General features: G+C 42.9%; 1 protein-coding gene across 3 annotated transcripts in view; it reads right to left on the bottom strand.

The window, feature by feature from the left end:
- The window catches only part of ALPK2 (alpha kinase 2), a 64,447-nt gene that overhangs the window by 25,939 nt on the left and 20,714 nt on the right, over window positions 1-17,794 (bottom strand). The gene's annotated exons all lie outside the window — the stretch shown is intronic.

Below are 17,794 nucleotides of genomic sequence, written 5' to 3'. Positions count from 1 at the left end.
GGATTACGTTCGACAACCAAGGTACCACTGTACTCTAATGTGCGACTAACCCTGTGATTTATCAACATCCATATGATACCTATTATCCATTCAAGTCAACACACTAAGGCCTGGTATGTATGAAGTCATGTAGGTTTAACAGGGTTGGCCTTGACTAGGGTACATGCATAGGGACTGCAAAAATAAGGCCTTTTCAGGCCAACATTTAGCATTTTCAATGGGGAAAATGTAAGCACACACTTTACCTTTCCACTGGAATCACTGAGACATAAAAAGGGTTTAACTTTTGCTAGTTCGCGCACCTAGTTTAAAATCTACTATTACTTTAGCCCAAGCCATGCTGAAGTCATATACTGTAAGTGACCAGGGATAGATCAATTAATAATCTTCTTATGCTTTCAAATGATGACTTCATGGAGAAACTCTGAACCAAGTCAATGAACTCACTCACCCTGATCTTGTGATTTCTTGTGGGAATCCCAAACACAGAAGGAGAGGGAAGGTCTAAATCAGGTGTGGGGAAACCTCCCCACCCCCGCATATGTTGTTGAACTACAACTCCCATCAGCCTCAGCAAGCATGGCCAGGGGTGATGGGTGTTGTACAACATCTGCAGTGTTAAATGTTTCCCTCATCTGTTCTACATTTACAAAGCACTGCATGTGGAGAGCATTCCTTTCTTTTGTAGCGATAGCGGAAGCTCTGCTAGGTAGGGTCACATTTCTGCAAATCAGAATCAACATGAGACTCTGGATGAGAGGAGTACTTGTGTGTGCGTTCATTAACCAAAGCATGGCACCTGTTCCTTTTCAACATTGCAGAAGGCAAATGCCCTTTGGGTTGTTAGAGGTGGGAGAACCTAGTTTCTTAGATCAAATTAGTATCCATAGAGTATGGGTGGAGAACTTGTAGCCTTCCAAATTCCATCAGCCCCACTCAGCATAGCCAATGGTCAAGGATAATGGGAGCTGGAGTCTAACACCACCTGGGGAACCACAGGTTCCCCATACCTGCTCTATGGCATTCAGTAAAATTAATGAGCAAATGAAATGTCAATTAAATATAAAATAAAGCATTTAATGGTCAGCAATTCCATTTCGCCACAACAGCTAATAGCTGCAGAACTCCATATGCAGGAACAACACACTTCTTGGTATCCAGTGCTGAAATAACAAGGTAAGACCATCACCTTCAGATCAAGTTTATGAGCTTATGGAAGCATATGCTTGGCCACTGGTAGAACAAATACACTAGGCTAGTTTTTAGTTGGTCTGGTTCAGCAAACCAGTCTTAGTTCTTAGTTGATTGATTTATAACTCTTACCAGAAGGGACCCTTAGCTATTAAACTCCAGTCAAGAGAGGAACAGCTTTTAAAACTTTTTTCAAACAGATATAAAACCATGGATCAATTTATAAAGATGATTAAAGGTAAGGTAAAAGGGCCCCTGACCATTAGGTCCAGTCGTGACCGACTCTGGGGTTGCGGCGCTCATCTCGCTTTATTGGCCGGCGTACAGCTTCCAGGTCATGTGGCCAGCATGACTAAGCCGCTTCTGGCGAACCAGAGCAGCGCACGGAAACGCCGTTTACCTTCCTGCCAGAGCGGTACCTATTTATTTACTTGCACATGGACGTGCTTTCGAACTGCTAGGTTGGCAGGAGCAGGGACTGAGCAACCGGAGCTCACCCCGTCGCAGGGTTTCGAACCGCCAACCTTCTGATCAGCAAGTCCTAGGCTCTGTGGTTTAACCCACAGCGCCACATGCATCCCTTCATAGAGATGATTATTTTTAATCAAATTAAGAGGATTTGGAAACCTGTAATCTAGACTTTGATTTACTGCAGTGATGATGATCCTATTCCTCTGGTTGCAATACATGTTCCCAAACCTCAGTGTTACCCACTAAAATATATTTTGGTACATTACTTCACTTGCATTCAATGAGCATAAGCTAATTTTGAAGTCTTTAAATTCAGTTCAACTTAGGGTATAACTTTATGCACTCTTATGCGAGAGCAATTCTCACTAACTTAAATTGGGTTTACTTCTGAGCAGGAACGTATAGGATTGCACTGCAAGTCACGTGCTCCTCTGACACCTTTTGCATTGACAGTCACCATTTCAATTTTTAAGATTAGCCTTCTGCAAAATGTCAGCTCCGTTTCTTGTTGCTTGGTACACCCTCTGCCTAAATTGTGCCTAACCTTTTACTAAAATACTTGCTGGGATTTTGCTAACATCATATGATCGGTCTACCCTATACCACATGAGGTGGTAGTGTGAAAAATGAAAAGGGACAGCTGTCTCCAAGTTAGCAGAACTGCTAGATCAAACAGCAGATTGGTAATATGTTCTATAATATATGCTGAGCTCTGTGCTTCTGGCAGTGTCTACCTATATTACTTTAAAAAATGCTAAGTATCATAGTTTCAGTCAGCAAAGTTTCAAAATGTAGAGACAATGCCTTCAGAAGGCTGAGGTTTTGATGCCATCATGGTTCAGATGAAGAGCAGCAGTTCCTGATTAAGCAGAAAGGATGTGGTCAGCAGAAACCATACATGCTCATCCTCCTACCTGCTTCCCATGGTGTCAAGAACATGCTTCCCTCCTGACCTCAGTTATATAACTGAGTTACGTAACTCCTACCATTATTATTCATCGATGTTATTGTCAAAGCTATGATAAAGAAGTAGTAAATCCCTGAACACAGGTGGTAAATATTGACAAGTGGCCCTGAGAAGCAAGAGTATGAACATACTCAAGGTAATCCTGAGGTTTGTAGAAGTGCAAAAAATCTTCAGCATAAAGAGGGCAACTCCCAACCCCATCAATTGTTGTTAGCCGCCCTGAGCCCGGCTTCGGATGGGGAGGGCGGGATATAAATAAAATTTATTATTATTATTATTATTATTATTATTATTATTATTATTATTATCAATTTAAAAAGGGACTGAAGATGCCCAGCAGGCATGGAATATTTACTGCCAATTGTAAAAGGAAACTGGAAACTGGAATGCACTGCTTGGACTCCTTACAGGTTGTGGCATCTTGAAGGAAGGCATGGCTGGCTAGCAGGATCTCTGAACAAAAGCAGACCATCAGGAAAGTGAGGATACACTGCATCATTAAAGAGGAAATCGAAAGGGAAAAGGCAGCATTTTGGGTCACTGTACAATCAACTGTATTATTTTCAAAATCTCTTTCATCGTGTCTAGCTGTTGCATTTACAAAATCAAGCCTCTTTAGCAGTTAGGCCAGATTTCCACCATCTAGCAAGTGTGCAGTTTTATACTAAATTGGCCAGAGTCTAAAAGGGCTGAGTGTGAAATATTTAGCTCTGGCATACCTTTATTTGGGGAAATCAAATAAATGGTGGAGAAAACGCTCCACCAGTTTATCATCACAAATACAATGCCTTGACTCGTAAGGCGTTTTTCTATACAGGTAGCTTGCACCTTATCCTTATACTTGTGTGATTGCAGTTATGTGTAGATGGGGTGGCTAAAAAAGGGTGGTGGAGGAAATGCACCCTCCATTTGCTTTTCTTCCTGCCCCCTACCACACCTGCAATCACGGGATTCTTCGGCTTTGGGAAGTACAGTGGTACCTCAGGTTATATACGCTTCAGGTTACATACGCTTCAGGTTACACACTCCACTAAGCCAGAAATAGTGCTTTAGGTTAAGAACTTTGCTTCAGGATAAGAACAGAAATCGTGCTCCAGTGGCTCAGCGGCAGCAGGAGGCCCCATTAGCTAAAGTGGTGCTTCAGGTTAAGAACAGTTTCAGGTTAAGAACGGACCTCCAGAACGAATTAAGTACTTAACTCGAGGTACCACTGTAACTGCAAGGGCTCTGGCAGGATCCCAGAGCCCTTGCTCTTCCTTCCCAGAGCTGGGCAAGCAGGGGTGCCAATTCCTGGGAACTGAGCCCTCCAACATCCAAAAAAATCAGAGGGTGGAGAAGGCCAAGCACAGAACTGAGCACAGCATGGCTTCAGTGGCCAGCTCCTTCTCTTCCTCTGCCATGGAAGGGAAGAAGGGTTGAAGCAGCCCCTTGCTGGTGGTGGCGGTGGCAGCAACAGGAGCTACCGGCCATTGAAGCCACCCTGCTGCCACATTTGGCTCCACCCCCTGGCTCCTCCCAACACCCTGATGTTGTGCATGCAACGTCACCCCCACATTGCCCTGGCTTGTTGATGCCTCTGTGGACAAGCAGCCTTACCTCTTGTAGGAGGTGTGGCTCTAGGGCTGCCTGGCTTTCAGCATTTTTGCATCTACACATTGGCCCTTGTGTAGGAAGTGAGTTACCTGTCTTTGCCTCTGAGGGTATTATTGAAACTGGAGGGCCGCCTCCTATTAGAAGATATGGGAAATTCTGTTCTGCCATTCTCAAACTTGTGAATTTGGTCTAATCTTGGTCTAATCAAGGAGTGCAATTAAGGTTCTCCACAGCTGATAGTTAAGTCAGAACTAAATGTTTCTTTTTCTTTTTTCTTAAATTCTATTACTGCTGCAGTTCAATCATGCCTATGACTGTAGGAATCTCTGCCTAGTGAAGGAAAGGACTCTAAGTTAAAGAGAAAAAATCTTGTTATATTGAGCCTTTCTAGCTCAGATGAAACCAGAGTTGTTTATATGAACATTCTTAGTTTGAATAGGTTTAAATCTCTCCTTATTTGCCTCTTTGTCCACACTGCTACATCTGTATATTCAGTAACTAATCTGTATAGTCCTCCTCCTAGCCAGTTATCACTAAGCAATCTCCTCTGCTGAGAATGAATCAAAAGGGATTTGTGCTTTTGCTCAGAGTCCAGAGGAAAACAGCCTATCCTGTTACAGCTTAATCACACTTGAAATGTGCCTTCTGAATTGAACATGCTTGCAGTATGACTTTTTCCCAACATTGAGGACAGCCTGTTGAAAACACACTGAGTTAATCTGGGAGACTGATCTATTGGGAAACTGAATTACTTAGTCTAATAACATCTTTATCTCATCAAAATAAGAAAAGGGGCACAGGAAGAGATTAGCTGATAGGATTTTCTGAAAGAATATTATGCCATGTTTGTGGAATTTAGCTCTCTAATATTCAGGATATGTGAACTAGCCTCTCTTACTGCCCTTTAAGTTGCACTGTGATTTTTTTGTTCCCTACGATTTTGTCAGTGATGTCACAGTGCAACATCTGCTGTAGTGATGTCATGGACACCCACAAATAAAATCATGAAGGGTGGTGGTAATCTGATTAAAAGGCAGTATGGGCAAATGAGCCTTGGACAGTCTCAAGAGACAATGGAGTGAGCTTCCGGGGGGTGGGGTGTGACATAAAACCTCTGTGTTAGCAGCACCTAAGTGACCTCCCCAGTGCACAAAGCCTGGGCGGTGTGTTTGGAAGTCCTGGGCTGACCAGACGTCAGGACCCCTCTCTCGGCCTCATTGATGTGGTCCAAAGGAGAGCAGAGCAATATGTTTGGCTGCAGGAGTTGCTGGAAGGAAGAATACAAGGCACCATCCAACCGCCTTAGGGACGCTGCTCCAGATTTGTGTAGGGTTTTTACTGCTTCTATTTGTTTTTGTTGTATGATTGTGACAGGAAGATAAAGAAATATTGTACTTTTATCTTGTTATTTAATAATCTAGTAGAGGGCATTGATTCAGTTTAGAGGTTGGTCTGGTTTGCACATACTGAGAAACCACAGTTTAGTGTAAGCTCTCTCTTTCTCGCATTTCAGTAGCTTGCTCCCTTAAGATTTATGAGCAGGGGTCAGCAACTTTTTTCAGCCGTGGGCCGGTCCACTGTCCCTAAGACCTTGTGGGGGGCCGGACTATATTTTTTTTTTGGGGGGGGGGAATGAACGAATTCCTATGCCCCACAAATAACTCAGAGATGCATTTTAAATTAAAGCACACATTCTCCTCATGTAAAAACACCAGGCAGGCCCCACAAATAACCCAGAGATGCATTTTAAATAAAAGGACACATTCTATTCTACACTGATTCTGGGACTGTCTGCGGGCCATACTGAGAAGGCGATTGGGCCACATCCGGCCCCCGGGCCTTAGGTTGCCTACCTCTGATTTATGAGGCAGAGATATCTCCACTCACTATTCAAGGAATTGCTTGGCTCAACTCTTCACTTCTGTCTTAATTTTCAGCACACCACGTTATTTTCCGCCGTGATAACTACTCATTTAAAATCAGTAAGAGTCGTCTCAGGAGGGACCTCACTCTTGCTACATTCCAATTAATGCCTTCTACATTTCTTGAAGGTAGATTGACCTTCAAGGTACTATATCCAGTGCTTTTTTGGGGGGTACTCAAGGGTACACAGTACTGGCATCTCTTTTTCTTGTTGTTAAAAAGTGTGGCACTTTATGTAACAACTTCATGGTGAGTACCAGACCTCTTTTTCTAGAAAAAAGCACTTCCTATATCTGCTACAGTGGGTTGGATGTGATCAAGGACTTGCCTATTATCAGTTTAACTGTTCATTGGCACAAGATATTGGAGAAAATATATCACTGATCTGTTAAAAAAAAGAAAGAAAGTAGCAACTGATTTGTGTGTCAGAAGATAGATTTTTATTCATTTATTTTGCTTTTTAAGGTAAAAGAGTTCCTGATTTCTTAGTGACAAGCCAAAGGAGAAAACCATACTTTCTAAGGCAAATGTGGAAGGTACTGTTGGAGAAGTTTGATTATTTTGATAGTTTTGTTTTTATTTTTGTATGTGTTATGTACTGAGTTGAATAGGATCCAAATTGCAGCAGTCTGATTGGTCCTAGAACAATAGGATTCAGAATGCAGCAGTCTGATTGGTCTTAGAACAATGCAGCAGTATGATCGGTTGGCAGGAACCACCCAATCATGCTCCAGATATAAGTGAATCCACAACCTGATTGGCTTACAGTAGAATTCCAGAATTAGCCAATCATGTGCAGCCCATTGTGTAAATAATGTATATAAAGCAGATACTTTGAGGGGACATTCATTCATTCCTCCTCACCACTATGAGCTGAATAAAGAGCATGAAATCACTTTGCGACTCTGAGTATATTTCAGTATGGTTAATGGTTACTTACTAAAACCGAAACTGGAAATTGGTATAATGGGATTGAACTGGATTTATAAGTTATTCTACTCATTGATCCAACTGCAAGGCTTCGATAAAGTTGCTTTTTATTGATTTATGCTTGATTTTGTTTTATTTATCAGCACATTTGTTGTCTCACGTCCCTCTCCCCTGCTCTGCACTGTGATGACCCATGGTTATAAGCAGTAAATGTGAACTGAGTGGCATTATTTTCCTATGGTAGCTTGAAATATCAGATGTAATATCCAAATATAAATGAGCACACTGCACGATGGCCCAAATTCAGGAGTGACGTGAATAGCAGTATGTGATACATGCTGGTAAGTTGGTATAACTTACACATCAAGGGTGTGGAAGGACAGCAGGTTGCAGAAAGTACATTAGCCATGGGGAAAGAAGGTAAACAGAATTAACTTCTTATGACATAGCCATATGGAAATTCCCATTTCCATAGCTGGAAGGAGTTGGCGCTAGAGAGAACAGCTGGCTTCCCAGCTGCCTGACAAAAGGGTAATGCAGGGTGGGGAACAAAGAAGGGTCCTTGCTTTGGTGGCAGAGTGTATGATTTGCAGATGAAGAAAGATTGCAAGTAGACAGACTGTGAAAAATCTCTGCTGGAAGGCTTGGGAGAACTGCTGTCTGTACAGAAGAAGCAGTACTTATTTTTTTCTTCAATTAAAAAATATATATTTTCTGGGTGGCTTACAAATAAAACAAAACATAGAACCAAAGAAACAAAAAAGCTGATAAAAGCAGCATACATAAAATGACAATTAAAATGCCTTTGACGTGGGTCATTCTGAAGAGAGCTTTGCAAAAGCAGGACACCATCGCCGTGAAGACTCTTTCCCCATTATCACCTGAGATGGCAAAGTTACTAAAATGAAGATATCTGAAGATTATTGTACTGTGCAGGCGGACTTATTTTAAAGAATGATACTTGGGTTTCAGACCATTTAAGACTTCAAAGGCAAGCACCGCCCCCATTATTCTTTTTTATACCTTCTCTTATAACTCTGGAACTTTTGGTAACCCAGTTAGATTGATGGGCAGCAGTAGGTTCATGATAGACTGTTTCCCACAATCCATAATTAACTGGTGAAATTCCCTAATCACAGTACGTGGTGATGGCAACAAATTTAGACAGACTTTTTAAAAAAATGATATAAAGTTATGGTTCTATAGCCATAATACTTCAATAGAATCCCCAGTGCCAAGAAGCAGTGTACATGTGAATACCAAATGTTGGGGTTAAACAACTGGGGAGAGCTGTTGCCTTCATGCCCTTCCATGGAACATCTGGTTGGTCTCTGTTGGAAACTGAAAATGAATACTGAACAAGTCAGACATTTGGTCTAACCCCTTCCCGTCCTTCCCCTTATTATATTTCTAAGACCATTTAATGCAATGTAACCCAACGCCCACTACCACTGCTTTCTGCTGCGTCAGAGGGGCCAAGTCAGAAGGTAGAAGCATTGCAATCACAGCGGACAGTACTCAGTGAAACATTTTAAGAAGGGAATTGACCAACTGGAGCATGTCTACAGGGAGGCGACAAACCAAGATGGGGGCAGGGTCCAGAAACCAAGTCCAAATAGGAGTGGTTGAAAACACTGGGTATGTTTAGTCTGGAGAAGAAAATATTAAGGGGGATGTTGTAGTTGTCGTCAAATATCTGAAGGGCTATCACATAGAAAATGGAGCAGATTTGTTCTCCATGGTACCTCTGGTTGCGAACGGGATCCGTTCCAGAGGCCTGTTCGCAACATGAAAGGAACGCAACCCGCAGCGGTGCGTCTACACACACGCGCGGGTTGTGATTCACCGTATGACATCATTTTGTGCGTCTGCGCAGGCGTGAGTGGTGAAACCCGGAAGTAACTCTTTCCGGTACTTCTGGGTCGCCATGGGACGTAACCTGAAAGGACGTAACCTGAAGCGGATGTAACATGAGGTATGACTGTACTAGAATGAATGTGGGGGAATTGCAAGGAAGTGGATTTCAACTGAACCTTATTAGGAGTGTTTTAATGGTAAGAGCTGTTTGACAGTGGAACAAACCGCCTCAAGAGATGATGGGCTCTCCATCTCTAGGGGTATTTAAGCAGAGAATGGGAGGCCATTCTCAGAGTTCATGCAGTTGCATTCTGTACTGTAGGTCATGCACTGAGCAGGATGCTTTGACTAGATGTTTTCCTCCCAACTCTTTGATTCTATGACTAAAGCTGTACGCTTCAGCAAGGGCAGAAAAAGTTAGGGCAAACAAGCAAGGGAAAAGCAATAGCTGCCAGGCAGGATGGAAGTCCGACAAGAACCTGGGAAAGACTTGGAAATGGTCAGGGGAGACAGAGTCATAAGAGACTGAGGGAGAAAAAAGCAGGTTCAAAGATACACTCAATGTGAAGCACCCACAAAGTGAAGCACAGCCAATAATTTCTTTGCAGCAGCAACAACCTTTCCTTGATTTATTTTATATGAACTATTGTGAAAATGGAGTGAAAGGAAGCACAGAATCTCATGGGCAAAACTACAGTTTTGTGTGGTCCACTGCTTTCTTTTAAAAATTAAAGCTGCTTCAGGAAGTGGAAAATTCAGTGTCAATGAAGGGGGTGCTTAATCCCTTTTCTCCTGGTTTTCCACTGTTCAGAATACACACACACACACTTCTCCAAGCAAGCACCACCAATGTTTTGCTTGCATTTCAATGGCTTGCTTGCATTTCAAAAAATGCTCCAAATCTGAAGATTAAAAGATGGAAGCTACATGGTGTGCTTTGCAACCGAAATGAGATTTGAACTCATGCCTCCTTAGTTCAGATCTACCCATCCTTGCTGCAACTGGGTTCAGTGATGCCTGACAGACTGATACAAAGTGCAAACAACTGCGATTACAAATGACGCTTCATCCAGATCAGAGAAAAGGTAGAAACTCAGGCCTCAGGGGTGTTCATGGGAGAGGGGAAGGTGAAAGCTTCACCCTAGTGATTGGCAACTGTACAGTATATAGAGCAAAAGCCCACTCTTGCTGCTTTCACACCCATCCCCGGTTTTCACCCTTGTCCAGTGCCAGCCAAACCCCTGTAGCTTAAATGCTCCTTAAAATAAAACGCTGCTTCTAATGGGACACCTGTCCTGGATTAGCTACAATAAATCAATATCTGTATTTATTTCAGCTCCTCTAGGGAGATGGACGAGAAACATTTTTTAAATAATTCAAGAGCTTGCTTGAGTGGCACTAAGTTTGAAAGGCATGAGAAACCAGAAGAGACCTGACTTTATGAGCTTTGCGGGTCCCCAAGGGGCTGGTGTTTGGTATGATCTTGATCTCCAGCCTTCATTCCACATTATGAAAATTAGTAAGTGTGAAAAATCAGGGGTGACACCAGAAAAATATACATATCGGGATGGTGGGCAGAAAGAGCAAAGTACATTTTGGCAAAGTACATTTGGTACATATATATATATATATTTACAATTGCTTCATTTCTGAAAGAGAAATAAAGCTACAATATATTAAGGTTATATTGGATAATACATAAAGGATAATACATGACTGTGATCTTGGATTAACTAAGTAAAGCTATTTTAAACTTACTTCAGAGTGTGATCTGTTTCATTGCATGTGGGTGGAGGGGGGGGGGCAAGCTGTCTCAAGCAGTTGGTGTGGAATGAATGAAGGCTTAATATCCTATTCCTTGAATCAGGTAGTCATTCAAACAGACGAGTCTTTCAGTAGAAAATTGTTCTCTATAAAACAGGACACACATCCACTTCTTCCACCACAGAACAACCATTTCTGACTGCGTGAACATGTGACATAGCCTTGTTCCACTCATTATTTCATTTCCTTAAAAGAGCAGTTCTCAATATCTATTTCTTGGCACACTTGTGGAAGCTGGGCATATACCCAACATGAGATTATCTCAAACAAATATGATCAAAACCACTTTTGATTGAAGCAGAATAGAGAGTGGGATGGATATCCTTTTCAGTGAGAAAAAGGTGTGTGCGTGTTCATCCTTTTTCGATTCCTTGCAACTCCCTCACATTGTGACCAGAGGACCAGCTGTATCTGGACAGGAATAGCACCTCAAAGGATGTCTGAAAGCGGTCAAAATGAGCTTGCAACAAGGTTAAAGAACACAGCATGACTAGCCTAACAATAACAAATGCTATGTTTTATTGGGGGGGTGTTCTTGTTCTTGTTTTTCTCTTGATTATGTATTTTGTGGTTTTATATTGTGGTTTTATCATGTGAACCGCCCTGAGACCTGCAGGTATAGGGCAGTATACAAATTTAATTCATTCATTCATTCAATAATAATGTAAAGCCTTGCATAGTAAAATTCTTGACAAAAGATTTTGGGATTAGTAAAGCAATAATTAAATTCTTTATGAATGTTCCGTCTGACAGCTGTTTGTTCAGTTGCCCAAAATGATGTATTTGATTCCTTGAAGACAGCTGCCCTGGCTTCTGTCTTAACAGCTACCCCACTTTCTTTCATAATTAAAATTCTTCTTCCTCCCTTGTCCTCATCTAACCCTCTTCTCACTCCAGTCTTCACAGGGTCCCACTCAATTACTGAAGGCTGCCTTATTTGATTGGTTATATTGGAGACAGTCCGCCAGTCCTTAACTTGGTTCAATCTCAATTTCCCCCCCACAAGGGGTTAATAAAAAATATTTGATGTTTTCCTCAATCCCCTAGAAAAATAAGGCGGCTGTACAAGCTTTTCTTGAGATACAGTGGTACCTCTGGTTACATACTTAATTCGTTCCGGAGGTCCATTAACCTGAAACCGTTCTTAACCTGAGATACCACTTTAGCGAATGGGGCCTCCCGCTGCCGCCACTGCCCAATTTCTGTTCTCATCCTGAGGTAAAGTTCTTAACCCGAGATACTACTTTCGGGTTAGCGGAGTCTGTATCCCGAAGTGTGTGTAACCCGAATCATTTGTAACCCAAGGTACCACTGTACCTGTGGAATCAGTGGAGAAGGCTGGTCGATTTGGGCAAGTGAGGCACAGTCCCACCAAACACAGTCTGCCCTCAGCCAGCCTCCACCTCCCTGCCTCCTTCCTTACAACCAGGGATGGCCCTGGCTGTGGCCATCAGCCTCCTTCTCTCCCCACCCCCTTATTCTCAGTGTTGCTTTTGTGGAATTCAACAGAGTAGGATGGGGATGGAACCAGAATTAGTTGGCTTTGTCTACTACTAGCCCTGATTCCGTCTGCAACCAGCTCTGGCTGTTGGACTTCTTGCCTCCCATTCAACCAATCCCAATGAGACCCAGCCTTCACGGTATGGTGTTAACCCACTGATTACCTTGGCAAGTGATAAATGCAATCATCAGAGAGCAACTGGGGCCAACCTGAGGACAAGAGGAACTGAAGCCATTGGTTGGGGACAGTGATGTTTTTAAAACTACACAGTGAAGCAGCATATGACCCGAGGTGCACTCCAAAATCATTTGCAAGTCACATGGGATCTCAAGGAACAGCTCTCAAGTGCACAGCTCTATGCAATCCAAAAATTGATCTGGTATATTCTGCAACATTATAAGGCATTTTAAGCATGCTTCTGGATCATGTGATGTATATAACTGGGGTGACAAAGGTGTCTGATTTGGTTCTAAAAATGACAAAAGTGACCTGCTTTTAAATACCTTGGTACACTAAAGCCCTGTCCAGACATTTGCAATGGGTACACTTGGTACACTAAATTCAGGCATTATTAAAATGTGTAAGCTACCACAGAGGGGCAGTGAGGACAAGTTCTTCAAATCAAAATGAGCAGGAAGTCTCAACGGATGTAAGAGACTGTAAACTCATGTAAGGCAACAAAAGTGGACACAGAGGGGGGAAAGCCAGTGTGTTCATCCCCACTGCCTCCCCCATGCGACCTTACATGTCTTAATAATGCTTGTGATGGCTTATATTATAATATCAAAGGCTTCAGTTTTCAAATTAGAGGTACATAACAATGAGCTGGCTGTGGAAATGCATCCACATGATGGTTTAGTCAGATGTGCAGTCTTCTTCTCAAGCATAAAGTTCTGGAAAAGCCTGTTTCTTTCCCATTTGTAACCAATAAGGCTGTGCACAGCACTGATTGGCTGGCGCTTGTGGCATCCCCAAACTACTTCCCCACCCTCCTTTGAGCAGTTTTTCTAACAATGGTTGCTTTTTCAATAAAGCAGGAAATGTTGCCTTATTAAAGAGAGAGGGAGAGAGAGAAAGGCAGCTTGCCTTAAGCACCAGAGTTGGAGCGTCAGGGAGAACTAAGCATTGGATTTAGAGCAAGTGCACTTGTTATTTGTGGGGCCGAGCCACTCCCAGGGCCAGTTAGTTCATGAGGCCGGGTGAAGCAGCATCCCCGTGCTAGCTTCTGATGAGATTTCACAAAATCTCACGGAGTGCACAAAATCTTGTGAGAGTTCTGGCAAGATCTCACCAGAACCCGCGATCACTGCCACTGCTGCACAACCTGGGGTAAGGGTGGTGGAGCACAGCAGCACATTTGCCTTTTGCCTAAGGCAGAGAAATGGGATGCACGACCCCTGCTCACGCCATAGCAGAAAACCCTACTGCTATAAGCCTGGATATCTCAATTGGTTAGAGCATGGCGCTGATCATTTTAAGGCTGCAAGTTCAAACCCTGTATGGGACAGCTGCATACACCTGAATTGCAGGGGGTTGGACTAGATGACCCTCAGGATCCCTTCCAACTCTACAATTCTATGATACTATGATCTTTATTTGCAAGTATAGCTGTATGCACCATTTCCTTGGGACAAAGTCTTGGAAAAAACTTCAAAAAAGATATTCAGTTTACCATATTTTTCTGTGTATAAGACAATGCTTTTTGCTATAAAAAAGGGCAAAAATTGGGTGTCGTCTTATACACGGATAGTGAATGCAGAGGGGGGACATGTGATTATGTGATTAATGGCAGCAGCAAGCAGGAGATTGGCAGCAGCGATTGGGCAGGTGATTAGTGGCTGCAGCAAGGCCTGCTAGCAATTGGCTGTGGCTGCAGCAATTGGGCAAGCGACTGGTGGCTGTGGCAAGTGGGCAGATGGGCTGTTGGTGGTGGCAAGCGGGCAGACAATTGGCAGCTGCAGCGAGGTGTGCGGTGGGCAGTGGCTGTGGCAAGCGATCGGCAGTGGCGGGCAGGCGGGTGAGCGATTGCTGGAACTGACCCCCCCCCAAAGCTAAACAACTTACTTTCTTAATTTTGGGTTTAAAAAAATAGGGGTCGTCTTATACATGGGGGCATCTTATACATGGAAATTTGCTTTGGTATTATGCCTTTTGAAGCTGTGCCTACGTGCAAACACAGATGAATTCTCAGGGAACGTAAATGGACTAACACTTATTATAAAAAGTTATGGTACACAAATAGCCTATGTGGGTGTTTTGTTGTGTCCCAGAAACTTGTCCAATAGCCAGTTCCCTCTGCATTTCAGTGACACCAATGACCTTTGGCAAGTTTGAGAAATGGCACTTTGTCATGTTAGGCCTGTCATTAACATTACTCTGAACTGGCAACATAGAGTGGGTATATGGTTGATGCTCTCCCAGCAATGCAAATATGTTATGATTCTGAAGCATGCTAGTTTCAGAAGCACTATCCAATGACTTACTTAAAGCTAGCACCATTGGCTTTTAGGATCTGTGAACATGTGAAGTGCTCTTAAGCATTCAAAAGCATTTCTGTTTTTAGCTGCAGTTTTATGGGATTTACAGTGGGCTGCATTTTTCAGACTGTATTTTTAGAGCTTATAGTTGCATCTTTTGATTTTAACAAAAAGACAGAAATTTGTGAATTACATCTGTGCAGTGCACAAATGGAGATATTAAAAAGGCTGCATTTTTTGTGGCCTGATGAAAGCCATGTGGAAGCTGAAAGTTTGTTTCTGTCTCTTGAACAAGTTGACACTGTTTATTTTGTCCTCTGTTTCTTTGCCAGTGAGCCATATAGTAAGGATATTCCAAACAATGACCCAGGTTGCACATCACATTAAGTCATAGTTTAAAATATGCTCCTGCGTACTCCTCAAAGTTCCAGGAATGCTCCTCCCTTGGTTTGCCATGTCTTCCAAGATTATGCTACCAAAGAAAGCACAATCAGTAGCCAATAATTGTTCTTGGTTTATCACACACAGTTTGTTTTGGGAAATCAAACCACAAGCCCATGTTCAGCTGACACAACAAGCCAGGCTTTTGACAGTAGCACAGCAGGAGCGGAGACGGACTGAAACAGAGAACTTTTGAGCACTGTGGACATTCACATTAAAGTATAGTTTGTTTTTAAAAATGGTAAAGTTTAACTAAGCAGCTGTGGGAGGGAACAAAGAGATATCAGTTCCTGATTGTTATACAAATAATTGTTGTTGTTGTTGTTTATTGAATTTATATACCACTCTATACCTGGGGGGTCTCATCGTACTAGATCCACAATGGCTATGTTCACACTTCCCAAGTAAGACAGGGTTGCTGTCGTATTGAAGTTTTTCAGGTATGAGCTAGTGCATGCTGTCAGTCACTCCCACTTCACTCCTCCTGTGGCATGGACAGGAAAACCAAACCATGAAATAACAATTACCACATTTTCCCGTGTATAACATGGTCCCTATTTTGGGGGACTCCAATTTTAGAAAATTGGGGGAGACGGCCCAGAGTTGTTGAGCTCACCCGCACTAGCGTCTGCTCGCTTGCCGACAGCAGCCGGCAATCGAACACATTGACAGCCTATCCAAACCAGCCCTTGATGCAGCAACCAATCACCCACCAAATCACCGCTGATAAGCTCCTCATTCAACCAATCACACAACCCCCCTCTGCACTTCCCATGTATAAGATGACCCCAGATTTTCTTATACACAGAAAAGTACGGTAAATTTGGTTTCCTGTGATGACTGAACCTGGGACTGTAGCTTGCCTCTCCATAAGAAGTCAGGATCATGAGCCAGCCTTGAACCATGGTTTGTTGCTGGCTTACAAATCCTGGCTTGATAAGGAGAAATAAACCATGAGTGGTGTAGGAGAGCTGAAAACAATGCCAGTATGTTTCACATCTGGCAACCAATGCACCCCTTTGGTTTCAGATCATGCATGGGTAGACGAGTCTTAAAAAGCCCGGGATACAAATTTCCATGGCCCTCTGGTGACTAAGAAATAGTGTATTTAGCATAAACTCTGGAAGTGTAAACTTGATTCTGATCAAACTAAACCTCCTGGTGTATATTGCTCTCTAGGCACACACCTCTGCGACATGCGCGAGTGACACCAGCATGCCATGGGCATGCCAATGTGACACGGGCATGCTGATGTCACACACACAAGCCCCACTGCCACGGGGGCAAGGCAGCACACCTGGTGTGAAAAGAGGAGGAGATAAGAAACTACAGAAGAGGAGTAATTTCTAAGTTATGTTGTTGAAAGGAAAAATCTAAAATAAAAAGCATTCGCCACTTGAAGTCTCTGGACCAGTAGTTTGTGTCTAAAATGAGGAGACTAAGGAACGTTACCTCCAAAGCCAATGTTGGTACTTAGCTGGAAGAAAGCTGAACTATGGAACTCCTTGCCACAAGGGCATTTCCACTGACTCTGGAGGCAATAGGAATTAGTCTCTTCATTATGTCATTAAATGCCTGCTGATTATGCCAAACTTCACCTTAATTCTGTATTTGCTTTGCCCCTCCATCATCAGTTTGTGATTGGCAGGCCTCAGTGATTTTGTGCCCACTCTGGTGGGTGCTGAGAGTACGTCTTGAAACACACACACACCCCGCTCTAGTTAAGATTTAAGAAATACGACACTAGATTCGCTTATTAGGATTGCTTTTGAACCAGCTGCAGATGCTGAGCCTTTCATCCAAAACACTGTCTGCATCCATAGAAACAATTTCAGGATTTAGTCAGCTGCTGCAAAAGATGGTTATAGAAGTGCTCTCTTGAGTTCCAATTCTGATTGCAGGTCAGATATGTGAGTCAGTAGTTCTAAGGTTATATTAGCAGAGGCGTGAGTGTGTGTTTTTTAATCTAAGTCTTGTGCTATACCTGACAAGTGGTCCAATTTCTTTCCAGCTGTCGTGAGACCATGGTGGATGACTAGTGCTCTGAATCAGAGTGCCGATCACTCACAAACTACAAATTCAGATGCAGGAAAAGGTCATCATTCTACTTGCCGCTAGTCGATGTGGAATAGCAAAACCAGCACAAGGTAGGGAGGGGAATGGGTAAAGCAAAGGTACTTTAAACACCCACAGCAGGAAGCACCACCTTAACTTTGATACATTGCTTTCAAGGACTGGCTTCCTAGATGGCCCCAGAAACTGAACTCAAGCACCTAAGCATGCAACAGTGGTGAACCAAGGTACTATAGTCCAGATCAGCACCCCGGAAACCCCATGTAAGCCATGATGAGCCAGTTTAAATGAACAGCGGGCTAGATGTATAGTAAAGAACTAGTAAGGTCACTTTGAGGAGATCAGTGTACATTTTAGGGTTAGGATAATTGCACAATTGCACAGCAACCTCCATTCTGAAGTTGTTCCTAACTCCAAAAGTATTTTGAATTCCACCTGCCCATTTGCTCCTCCACACAGGGTTGAGAAACTTTGGCTAGCAGCAAAGAGAAAGATACTGCTTGAATAAGGCGCATGGAACAGATTCAGTATCAGATTTCTCTTCCC

This window comes from Podarcis cretensis (genome assembly GCF_951804945.1).
Source record: "Podarcis cretensis genome assembly, chromosome: 11".
Taxonomy (NCBI): Eukaryota; Metazoa; Chordata; class Lepidosauria; order Squamata; family Lacertidae; genus Podarcis; species Podarcis cretensis.
Note: the sequence above shows the minus strand (reverse complement) of the source record. Positions and strands in the feature narration are given on the sequence as shown.